The sequence below is a fragment of the Myodes glareolus genome, chromosome 3 (assembly GCF_982192425.1).
Source record: "Myodes glareolus chromosome 3, mMyoGla1.1, whole genome shotgun sequence".
Taxonomy (NCBI): Eukaryota; Metazoa; Chordata; class Mammalia; order Rodentia; family Cricetidae; genus Myodes; species Myodes glareolus.
Genome location: NC_142028.1, coordinates 29782541 through 29795170, shown reverse-complemented (window position 1 = coordinate 29795170; position 12630 = coordinate 29782541). Strand labels below are relative to the sequence as shown.

The window sequence follows — 12630 nt, the reverse complement described above, 5'->3', positions numbered from 1 at the left end:
AGCTCCCCAGCTCATCCACACTCACTCCTTCCTTCCTTCCTTGCTTCCTTACTTCCTTCTTCCCCCCCTCTTTCCCTCCCTCCCTCCCTCCCTCCCTCCTTCCTTCCTTCCTTCCTTCCTTCCTTCCTTCCTTCCTTCCTTCCTTCTTGACAGAATTTCACCATGTAGCTTTTGCTGTCCTGGAACTCCATATGCAGATCAAGCTGGTCTTAAACTTAAAGATCTTCATATCTTCATGCCTCTCTCTCCCGAATGCTGGGATCAAAGGCATGTGCTACCATCCACAACCGTATTTCTTTACATGTCATCCTTGCCCAGGGGCCACACTAATTTTCTCTGTATCATTCTAATTTTAGTATATACACTGTTGAAGCTAGCATACCATACTTCTCTCATGTAAGAGAAAACTAAGCCCTCCCCCCCCTCCCCCCGTGGACTAGGCCCTCTGGCTTAAGACTTCTGTTTCTGGGAAAACCAGACCCATCGTGAATGATACACACCCGTCCTAAAGCTATTAAGGGCCTGAAACGCAGTGCTTGGGAACAGAATTGCTAAGTGTTCCTGGTGAAAGGCCAGACAGTGAATATTTTAGGCTCTGAGAACCATGCAGTTTCTGTTACAACCACTTGACACTTGTCATCTTGCACAAGGGACCATGAAGCTGTGTAAATAAAGGAGCGTGGCTGGGCTCCAGTGAAACGTTATGTATACACACTGAAATTGGGGATTACTATAATTTTCACATGTCATGAAATACTAGTCTGCTTTTAAACGAAAACATCCTTAGCTCGCAGACCACACCGAACCAGGATTTGGCCACGAGTCTGCTAATCAACGTTATGTAGAATACAGCTCCTACGGATCAGCTGAGGACTGAGCAACGGAGCCTTGGCTGTTCATTTGTTAGTTGTTCGTGTGTTTCTTTTTTGTTTTCTTTCTCTTTGCCTTTTTCTTTCTCTCCTTCCATGCCACCCACCCCTCCCATCACTTTCTCTTCTGTGGTGCTGGAGACTGAGCCCAGGGCCTTGCATATGACAAGCAAACACATTTAGCTACATTACCAGCTTTTTTGATTTTTGAGACAGGGTCTCACTCAATTGCCTGGGCTAGCCTTCAGTTCACTCTGTGTGCTGGACTGGCCTTGAACTTTTGAACCTCATGCCTCAGCCTTGAACCTTTGACTCTCCTGCCTCAGCCTCCTCAGTAGCTTTGATTACAGACCTGTTTTGCCAGGCCCTGCTGCTTCTGTGTTTCAAAAGCATCTTAGATGTCTACACTGTAAGGCTGCTAACTGTTAAATCATGTCAAAATTTCCACATCTAAATGAATACTGCTTTCCCACTGGTGCCCTTGAGAAATAGCAGACTCAATGCATCTCCCCATCACTATCATACATGCTTCATTTGTGTATTTAAGATGAGTTCTTTGCTGTTGTTCTCAGTTTTGAAGTGCTGGGATGGGACCCAGATCCTTTTACAGGTTAGTCAGGTACTCCACTGCTGAGCCACTTCCCCTGCTCCTGTTTGCTTAACACAAACAAACAGCTGCCCCCCCCCACCAAAGCCATAAACAGTCATCTATTTCAAATCGAGATTTTGTAAGGCCACATCACTATGGCCTCTAGCTGGTAAAGTACAGCTGAGGGAGGTAGCCTGGGGTAATATAGGCAGACAGTGAATCTTAACCACATTAGCAGAGATGGCACTGGTGGTGGAAAAAATTGGTGGGAACAATGAGGCAGAGGTTGTAGCTCTACGGAAAGGCTGAGGATGAAGACTTTACCCTGGGATGTGGTGGGATAAAGAGACTTGAGGCTTCCTTACTCCCTTCCTGCCTCCTTCCCTCTCTCCCCTTTCTTTTTTTCTTCTTTTTCTTCCTTTTCCTTTCTTTCTTTCTTTCTTTCTTTCTTTCTTTCTTTCTTTCTTCCTTTCTTTCTTTTTGAGACAGGGTTTCTCTGTGTAGTTCTGGAGCCTGTCCTGGAACTCACTCTGTAGACCAGGCTGGCCTCAAACTCACAGAGATCTGCCTGCTTCTGCCTTCCGAGTGCTGGGATTAAAGGCGTGAGCCACCACCATCTGGCCTCCCACCCTTTTTGTGCTGGGAAGATCTCTACCCATTGAACTACATCCCCAAACCACAAGGGTCGATTTTTAAAAGTTATGGTGTATGACGTTTGATGTTAGTAGATAACTTCCCCTCTGAGAAACACACACATTAATGGAAAAACAGGAAGATGGAGTTTAAGAGTTGATACCAGAGACGGGAGCTGTAATCAGTTCCAGAACTACTGATTGTTTCTGGGTGGTGGTAGTGTTAATGTATGCATCTAACCTCTTTTACACAACTTATTTGGGTAAAATATTCACTGTTCTTTCGGGAATTGTGATAGTCTATACACACTTGTTCTGTGTTTTGGCATAAGGGAGGGTTGTCGTTCCAGGCAATTCAGAGCAACTTGAAGCTCAGCTATTGGGAGGTAGAGGAAGGACAGAGAGTGAGAGTCCAGGCTGGGCTGTATACAACAAGTCCTGGCCTCAAAATCAAATCAGGGGCTGGAGAGACAATTCACTGGGTAAGATCAAGCATTGCTCTTGTGGAGGACCTGAGTTCAACTCCCAGCACCCACCTGGCAGCTCATAACCATCTATAGTGGGACCCGATGCTTTCTTCTGTGGTGCAGATGTACATACAGAGTACTTATACATAAAATATATACAAAAATAAATCTTAAAAAAAAATCAAAACTCCATGAAACTGCCCTCAGGTTGGAACATCATGTTTGCAGAGACTTAAATTTGTTGCTGGGTCAAAATCACTCAAATTTGCCTCCAGAACGAACTGTCTCTTATTCCCTTTGAGGTGAAAGCTGAGCTTTTGCCTCGATACAACCGACCGACCGACTGACTAACGAACCAGCCAACCAAACAGAAACATAAGTGTGGAAGAAAGAGGATGCTGCGGGCACGAACAGTTCAGGGTGGGGAAAAGTGGTTTATTGTCTTCCTCGAGAAAGAGTGCTCTGATGTCGGCCTTTCTTCCTTGGCCACCCGTGGACCCAGGGCTTCTTGCATGTTGGATAAGCATTGTCCCACAGAGCCGCACTGTGTGACAGTTTTCAGTCACACCCAGGAGAATCATCTAGCTTCAAATATGGTAAGAACTGAGAGGCTGCTCTCTGTCTCAGCCTCTCCCTCACTCTCTTCCCTGAGTCAACTGTGCAGAGATGTGGTCATGCGACACAGAAAGCCTGTGACTGTGCCGAGAAGAAGAGCATGGCGGAATGTAGGCCAAGGACAGGACCAAAGTCGGCAGCCAGGACCCCCGTCCCCAGATGTGGACAAAGGACAGCAGGCTCTACTCATGGTCCTTGGCCCTGCTCCTCAGTACAGAGGCCAGCCCTCCCCGTGGGGTGCTTCCCCACCCTCCTGCTCTCCTAACTCCCAGGAGCCAGACCAGGAATCCTGGAAACAATCTGCTCTTCCTTCTCAGGGAGCCTGCCAGTTATTTCTCAGATGGGCACAGCCAGGGGAGTTCAGGATTTGGGGTACAGGACGGGGATGGAAAGAGGGCCTCTTCAACGCAAGTTCAACCAGGTGCCCATGCCGGAACACTGGAGCCAGCACAGTTTGAGGACTCTCAGGCTGGCTTGACTCAGGTTGAATCCTTCCCTACAGACTGGTTCTTATTTCTCTACAAAACATTCTTCCTGGCTGAGAGCAGAAGTTGCTTACAGAGGGGGACTGGCTCTTGGTGGAGGCAGGAGAATCAGGAGTTCGAGGTTATCCTGGGCTACATAGTTAAAGGCCAGCCTGGTTCCCATGAGGAAAAAAAAAACCTACTATGAAGTGTTATTATATAAATTAAATGGCAGGTGTTGTTGTAGTCAGGATTGCCGTGATAAACATCGTGACCAAAAACAATGTGAGGAAGAAAGGGTTTATTTAACTTTTATATCCGGAATCACAGTCTATTGAGTGAAGCCAAGCAGGGGCTTGCCCAGCCTGCTTTTTCCTACAACCCAGGACCACCTGCCCAGGAATGGCACCACCCACAGTGAGCTGGGTCCTCCCACTTCAATAATTAATCAAGAAAATGCCCCAAGTCTTCTTCCCTACAATCCAGTCTAATGGGGGCATATGATCAGTTAAGACCCCTCTTCACATATGTCTAGATTTGTGTTAAGCTGACAGAAATCAATCGGTACAAATGTCACACATCAATGACTATTTCTAAAGTGGTAGGATTGCATGTCCTTCTGTAAGACACCCATTTTCCACCCGTACTACCTGTCAGAGGTCGTGATAGTCAGTGTATTTTGCTATTTGCCGTGCTGGGAAGATGGAGCACAGTACCTGAAAAGTCCTGAGTGAGCACTCTATAGTTGAACCACACCCAGGCATGACAATTCCAAATGCCACTTTTCTGGGGGACAAACTTCATGATGTGTCTGTGTGTCTGTCTGTGTGTCTGTGTAGGTTAGAGGGCAACCTTTGTCCTTCTACTTTTACTTGAGTCGGGTAAAGCTAACTGGCTCCAGAATGCCAAGGATACGCTTACCGCCATTTCCTATGCTGCCACTGCTGCCAAGCGTCTACCTCTGGAGCTCAGTATGCAGACCAGGCTATCTCAAACTCACAGAATCCCCCTGCTTCTGCCTCCTGGGTACTGGGATTAATTGTGTGTGTCACATGCCTAGTTTGCGGCTGACAGTGACCTGGAGATTGAATTAGGCTCTTGTGCTTGCAAAGAAGCAGCAATCTCCCCAGTTTTGTCCTTTTTTAGAGGTGACAAAGGGAGCAAACGTCAAAATTTACCATTTTTTGTGTCTCTTTGTTTACCATTTTTGTTTGTCTTTGTTTCTTGAGATGGGGTCTTTTGTAGTCCAGGCTGGCCTCGAACTCATTATGTAGCTGAGGATGGATTTGAATTTCTGATCCTTCTGCCTCCACCTCCCAAGATGGGCAACACCATGCTAGCTTTCAAAATCATTTGCATGCCCCATTTTTATAGTCAAATTTATTCATAACCACTCAACTCTTACTATGTATTTATTTTGTAAAGCAAATCTCTCAATTACATTAGTTCTACAGCTGAGCTACACCCTTGACCCCTGAACTCACATACACACAACACATACATGTTCACACACACATGTACATGCACACTCACATACACAGTTAAAAAGTAATTTTTAAAAAAGAACAAACTGAATTGGTCGGTGGTGGCTCATGCCTTTAATCCCAGCACTTGGGAGGCAGAGACAGGAGAATCCCCGTTTTGAGACCAGCCTGGTCCACAGAGCAAATTCCAAGACAGGCTCCAAAGCTACACAGAAAAATCATGTCTTGAAAAACCAATCAACCAAACAACCAAACAACCAAACAAACAAAAACCCCAAAAGAACAAACTGGACAGAAGGTATACCTCAGCTGCATTTAGGAAGGCTTGCAAGCGGGTCATCATCAGATAAACATTCCTACAATGGAAAGATGTATTTACTTCAAGGGCCCTAAGGGAACAAGACTTCGTAACACTTTACATCGGGGCTTCCTCCCTATTTCCCACGGATAGAACGCTTGTCTAGCAAGTGTGAGACCCTAGGTTTAATCCCTAGCATTACAAACGAAACAATACCCCCAGTCCTTTGAAATAAAGAACCTTCACTTCAGGGAGACTAATAGATAAGACGGGAGTGGGAGGGGACAAGAGAAGGTATGGGGTGTGTGAATGTGATCCAAATTTATTATGTACTTGTATAGAAACATCATGATGAAATTCATCATGTATAATTGAAATATGCTAATAAAAATAAAAGACTGAAAAAAACCTTTATTTTACATGGTACTAATAGCAATGTATCTCTTAATTTTTCTTTCCTCTGTTGGTCACATTTCACATTGATTTTATTAATGAGATAGTGTGTGTGTGTGTGTGTGTGTGTGTATGTGTGTGTGTCTGTATGGTTGAACAGTAAATAAACTCCTGAGGATAAAGCACTCAGGAGGCAGAGGCAGGCGGATCTCTGTGAGTTCGAGGTCAGCATGGTCAACAGAGTGAGTTCCAGGACAACCAGGGCTGTTACACAGAGAAACCCTGTCTCAAAACAACAACAACAAACAACAAACAAAAAAAAACAAGCCTCCTCAAGATAAACAAGGAACATTTCCTTCAGGACTTCAGAGCAATAAACGTAGATCTCAGATCTCTACTGTGTGGTAGTGAATACATTTAGGAGTCCAGGGAGCCCATGACTGAGAAGGCTGCCCAGTTCAGCAGCCTCTTCCTGGGGTTCTTCACTTCAGTCCAGCACCCCAGTCCTCTTGTTCCCACCATGTGTTTCCACCAAGTAAAGGGAATGAGGGCAAATGCTTGCAATCCAGAACCTCTAATTTGTCCTTCAACCCCTTTGTGGACACGAGTCACGGCGACGATCCACTTCCTGCTGGCACTGAGGAGTCAGCATGGAAATGGCAGCAATACCTGACTACTGCCCAAGGGACAGTTGGTGGCCGTGACAAAGCCACCAGCGAAGGTGTGTAAGAAGTCTGCCTGCCGTGGGACTGTCCCTGAGCAGCCAACAAATGGAGACATTCAGTCCGGCCACAGGCTGCCCAGCCTGGTCTTACCATGCTAGCTCCTGCAGAGCTTGGACTGACGAAGAACCACCAGCTGAAGGCTCATGGTTTCTGAGGGCAGGTGGCTCTCGGAAACCTCAGAGGGTTTCTTGTAATTCCCTTCTGTTTTGTCACAAGCTGAAAAACAAGTCAAAAACTTCACAGCTTGTATAACTGAACCATTGGGGATTCACTTTAAATGTGGGACTGTGTAACTCCTTCATGCAATGAACTATAAAGAGCCAAAAAAAAAAAAAAAAAAAGGACAACACAACTTGGACTTAGGGAGTTTAAAAAACAAAAGAGAAGGAGAACATGAAGTGGGGTGGGGGGTGGATCTGGGAGGAGCTGGCGGAGAGAACGAATATTACCAAAATACATTGTATAAAACTCTCAAATAATAAAAAAAAATGTTATTTTAAAAAAGAAAAAAAGAAAAAGAGTTAGAAATCAAGGGTTAAATCAGATCCAGGAGTGCCCAAGAACACAATTCCTTCTGCAGAGACTACAAAGCTAGAGTAGTTCTGGCTGGGGGTGCACATGCGCATGTGCGCACGCATGTACACACACACACACACACACATACACACACACACACGGCTCTGTGGGTGGCTCAGCAGGCCAGACACAGCTCGCTGCAGCTGTTAGCTGGCTGGCTCTCACTCATCTTTCTCAAAGACCCAATTTTTATCTGTCCTGGGCGCCCCTTAGCAGACGTCCGTTCTAGCCCCCTCTCACATCCAAGTCCGTCATCAGTTCACGTTCAGTTCAGGGCTTCGTAAACCCCTCCCGCTGCTTACAGGGCCTGGGGACTCTGGTCGAGCTGTCAGAAGACTTCGTCTTGGGCAGACAGCAGCGCTGGAGAAGAGGAAGGAGACAGGTGTGGCTGTACACAGGAGGCCTGGGCACTGCCCTTATCCCAGGGTGCACCCGAGAAAGCCTCCCGATGCCTCAGCAATGGCAGCACCTCCTCTCATCTCTCCTTTTCCTGCTTTCTGAGACGCTTTCAGAGGGCATGGGATTTGAGACTTACAGTGTCTTTGAGCCCTCTTTCTCTTAGGCTCTGATACGCTGCTGTAAAGAGTTACAACCCCAGCCGGGCGGTAAAGATGCACACCTTTAATCCCAGCACTTGGAGGCAGAGGCAGGTGACTCTCAGTGAGGTCGAGGCCAGCCTGGTCTACAAACTGAGTTCCAGGACAGCCAGGACTGTTACTCGGAGAAAACCTGTCTCAAAAACACGAGAGAGAGAGAGAGTCATAACCCCAATTCATCTCACTTCCAAGTGATCTGACAGTCCAGCAAAGACAGAGGACATCCTGAGCTCCCACTCCACCACTGGAGTTTGGGTTCTGAAGTGTCCTGGACTGGAATGAAGCTTTTGGGAGCTGAATCCAGGAGACTAACCCAGAGCCTGGAAACTTGGGCTTCATACTAGATGGAACAAGGGACAGTTTGCCTTCCAAGAGTTGGGCTGGAAGGGTTTTCTGACTCTGTCTTATCATGAGGGGATGGCAAGCAGTCAAGGGGGAGTTGAAGGATGGAGCTGAGAGACTGGATGAGAGGAACCCTGCCCCCGTGGAGTCTGAAGAGGTCTTGGTAGCAGTGTGGTGGCAGGGGGCCAGAGTTCCAGAGAAAGGCAGGCAGGACATAGGGTTTGAGTTGCCTTTTAGGGAAGCAGCTTCGCCAGCAAGTCCAGGCTCAGAAGTCACTTTGTCAGTTCAGAGCAATCCTTGGCTGCTCCTTTCTGGTGTGTCATGAGGAGCACGTGTTTGGAGCCCAAACCCAAGTGTTTCCAATCACTCTCCTCAGCCTGCCACATACAGGCCTCCTGCAGGGGTATGTCCCCAAGGCCTCAGAGCAAGAGGCCTCAGAGTTGTACGTGAGGGATAATTACTAGTAACCAAACAGACTGTTCTGCCATGCAAGGAATAAGAACAGGTTTATCCTGCCCTCCCTACCCCCCAAAAGTAAAATTATTTGCCAGGCATGGGGGCTCATGCCTTTAATGCCAGCATGCCTACAGAGTTTCTTTCCTTACCAGGTGAGTAGTGGGAGGCAGAGACAGGTGAATCTCTGTAAGTTTGAGGCCAGCCTGGTCTACAAAGCGAGTTCCTGGACACCCAGGGCTACACAGAGAAACCCTGTCTTGAAAAGCAACAACAACAAAACAAACAAACAAACAAGTGAAAAGGAATGGGCTTATCATGGGGGAGAAAGACGTGTCCGGATCACTATGTTCTTCCTGGCTATGTTTCTGCTAGAACATCTCAATTAGCTCTTTGCCGTGGCTGTACGATGTTAGGAAGAGGTAGGTCTGTGAGCTGATGGTACTCTCAGAGAACGGGAGGCCTCCTGAGTGACGGTCTAGCTGCTATTTCCGCCGAGGACATAGATGGACTGTCATCAGACAGAGCAGGTGGTTCATGAAAGCAATCTTGGGGGTAGAACACACGGTGGAGACGGGGCAGAGTCTAGAGGACCACAGGTTCCCAGAACCTGCTCTTCCAATTGTAGTGCTAGTCCTGGCTCCTTCCCATTAGCCTCCATAGACGGTCACCTGTTGGTGTCCCACCCCGTGGTCAGCACTATTTTGTATACTCCTTTGGCAGCATCCTTCTTAATAGTACAATCTTTCATCTCTAAAATAATCCTATTTGCGCTCAAAATATTTAATTTGCTATAAAAGTTCTCGCTACAGCCAGACGGAACATGCTATGCTGCTCACACTTACCTCCCTAGGTAAGTCACCCACAAAACACCTGCTCAACCGAAATGACAGGAACGAAGCCCACGGCACAGCTGTCCTCGGGAGAGGTGGGCTGAGATGGCCGTGTCCCCACCTGCCAGACTCCACGTCCCCGTGATCTCTGTTCTGCCCTTGGAGAAGACAGGATCATGGCCCTTGTGTGTATGCCGACTCTTCAGCATCCTTTCCTCCCCATCTTTCCAATGAGGTGAGGATCTTGCTTCATACTTTCTGGAGAAAATCACGTGGTCAGACGAGACCTACCTCCTCTTCCCTTTGCCCCCTCCCCGCAATGTGGATGGCATCTCCTTGCTTTAGCGGTACACTTGCCTCTTGTCTGTTTCTGTCTAATGGCACCCTCTCCTTTGACTCTGGGACCCATCCCTTTCCTCCTCAAGATCTTGGTTTGACAACTTCCTATTTTGTCTGAAAACCTTAATCTTTCTCTTTTTCTCATCGTTTAAAATTAAAGAAAACTTGGGAGCTTGGGGTACAGTTGGGTAGTAAGGTGCTTACTTTGAGTGGGTAGGGCCCTGAGTGTGAGTCTCAGTACACGTAGAGACAGAGTTATAGAGTGTGTGTGGTACAGACCTATCATCCCAGCACTCAGGAGGCTGAGACAGGAGAACTGAAGAGACAGGGCCAACCTGGGCAACTTAATGAACTTCTGTCTCAGAATAAGAAGTCAAAGGCCAGGTGGTGATGTTGCCTGCCATTAATCCCAGCACTTGGGAGGCAGAGGAAGGTGGATCTCTGTTTGTTCAAGGCCAGCCTGAAGTACAGACTGAGTTTCAGTACAGAGGGCTACACAGAGAAATGCTGTCTGAAATAAGCAAACAAACCACCTGGCTTTGAAGATTTTCCTTTGTTACGCTTTCTGGCTCTATTTCTCTCCCACTTGAGTGTTCCCAGTCTTTCCGATGCCCCTCCCTCCCATCTGCACTCCTCTCGGGAGTCTCGTTCAGTCTGGTGGATTTCTATACCATGTGTCTGCTGACTCTCCCATCTGACTTGCTGGGCTTCAGACTCCATGGTCTGTTCTCTCCTGGTTTCCACTATGCAACTCGGACTCAGTCGGTCTAAATCAAAGCCCTTGATCCCTCTCACACCGAGTCCGTTCCCTTTCTTGTTTTTTCCATCTTCCTGAAGCAGTGCCTCTCATCTAAGCATCATGATAGGATATCCTACAAAAGGTCAGGGGCGCAGGGAAGGACCAAAATCCAAAATTTCACGAGGGTCTCTGCCAGTTGCCTATCAGTTCCTTGTGACTTTTGTAAAGTCAAATAAATCACAAGTCATGCCAGGTGGTGGTAGCACACATCTTTAATCCCAGCACTTGGGAGGCAGAGGCAGGTGGATCTCTGAATTCAAGGCTAGCCTGGTCTTCAGAGTGAATTTCAAGATAGTCAGAACCAGACAGAGAAACCCTGTCTTAAAAAACCAAACCAAACAGCCCCCCCCCATCACAAGTCAAACCATGGTAATTGGGGAATGTCGGTATCCTGTGCATACATGTAAAGCAGTACAAATGCATGGCACAGATGCATGAATCATGTCCTGGGATGGACAGAGGGGCCTGTGTGAGATCTCATCGTGCACTCAGAATGGCCAGCAATTTAAAACTTATGAATTATTTACTTCTGGAATCTTCCATGTAGTAATTTCCAACCACAGTTAGCTGAAAATGTGGAAAGTCTGGTGGTAGGAAGTGTACTGTTAAAAAAAAGAAAGGAAGGAAGAAAGAAAAAGACCAGAAACTTTTGCTTCTCTTAAATCTCACAGAGCTCCATTTTAAGTTCTCTTCACTGTACTGCCATTGTGCATTTACTGATGGGCTGGTGACCCCACTCCTACTCTTCCATTCTCTCCTCCTTGGGCCAATGCCCCTACAGGTATCCCAGTGTCTATTTGTGCACCCCTCTATGAGGAAGGGAATCTTTCCTAATTTTCTTCTTCTTCCTCCTACTCTTCTTCTTCCTTCTTCTCCTCCGCCTTCTTCTTAGTATCTAGCCCAGGCTGGTCTTGAACTCGCAATTTTCCTGCCTCACCATGTGGAATGCTGGGATTACAGTCACTCTCTACAGCACCCAGCTCCGTGTTCCTAAAGCAGTTCTGACATCCTTGTATTGGGCTGTATTCGTCCTTCCCCGAAACACATCCAACAGACTCTTTCCTGTGGCCCACAAGGCCCTATAAAACTGGCCCTACAAGTTTGTAGCTGCTTCTCTCTGCCCTCTTCACCCCCAGGGCTCCTGCCTTGTCTGTCTTCCCGATCTCACCTGCTGCGTCTTCATCTTGCAGATGCCAGATTTAATGACACCTGCTCAGACGGTATCCTAACTTCTGAGTTAAAGGAGCCCCAGTTGTTTATCTGTACTTAATTCTTCGTGTAGCGATTATCAGCATGTGATTACCTCATATAGTCATTATGTATGTATGTCATCTCTCTCCAACAACACACCTTGAACTCTTGAACACAAGGCTCTCGGTGCAGGGATCTCTCTACCATCACTGCCTAGGACTCTAAGTTGGCACATGGCAGGCACTGAATATTTGTGGGTGTTTCCAACACTCCTGACCCTTGTGCTATGGTCAGTACTCACAGAGAAGATTGTGGAAAGCGTGAGGCCTTGCCCCTCCCCTAGGTCTGTGTCCAGCCCAGTGCTATCTGCCTCTTCCTGTTTTTGTCCCCATTTCCTAGTGTAAGATTCTAGCCAGGTGGGTGTTGGGTAAGGCGTAGATGGGAAGAATGAGAGCCAGCGTGTCCACAAAAACACAGGCCAAAGTCCAGATTGATGGTATCAAGCCTGGATGACTCCAGCTGCATCTAATTTAACCTGGGCCGCCTCGCTGGAACCTTGTGGGCTGGTTGTCTGATTTCTGCTCTTTTCCAAGCTTCAATTAAGGGAGCAACAAAAGATCCCTGTTATGAGCCACGAGTGGTGATCTCATCAGCTAAAACAAATATTTTCTTTCGGGTTATATTTATAGAACTCTTTCTTGTTTCTTTGGACAACCCTGGCTGGCATCATCTGTTTACCTTCTCTTCATCTGGGGCGGCCTGTGTGGGGAGCAGCTTTTTATCTATGCTTCCTAGCTGTTCTGGATTTCCAGTTCTTCTGTTTTGCTTCTCTTAGCTTTCATCTGTAGGGCTCTTGACAATCGCCAGTTTGTAACCGCCAGTTACTCAGGCAGTAACTAGTACTATTTCAAAGGAGGAGGACACCGTGGCTCTGGCCCAGCGCCTCTGTCCTCCCAGAGAACGGA

The 12630-nt window shown here is 47.2% G+C and overlaps 1 pseudogene; it reads right to left on the bottom strand.

The window, feature by feature from the left end:
- Positions 1-283: 283 nt before the first annotated feature.
- Positions 284-380, bottom strand: LOC125407102 (U6 spliceosomal RNA; annotated as a pseudogene).
- Positions 381-12630: the final 12250 nt, after the last annotated feature.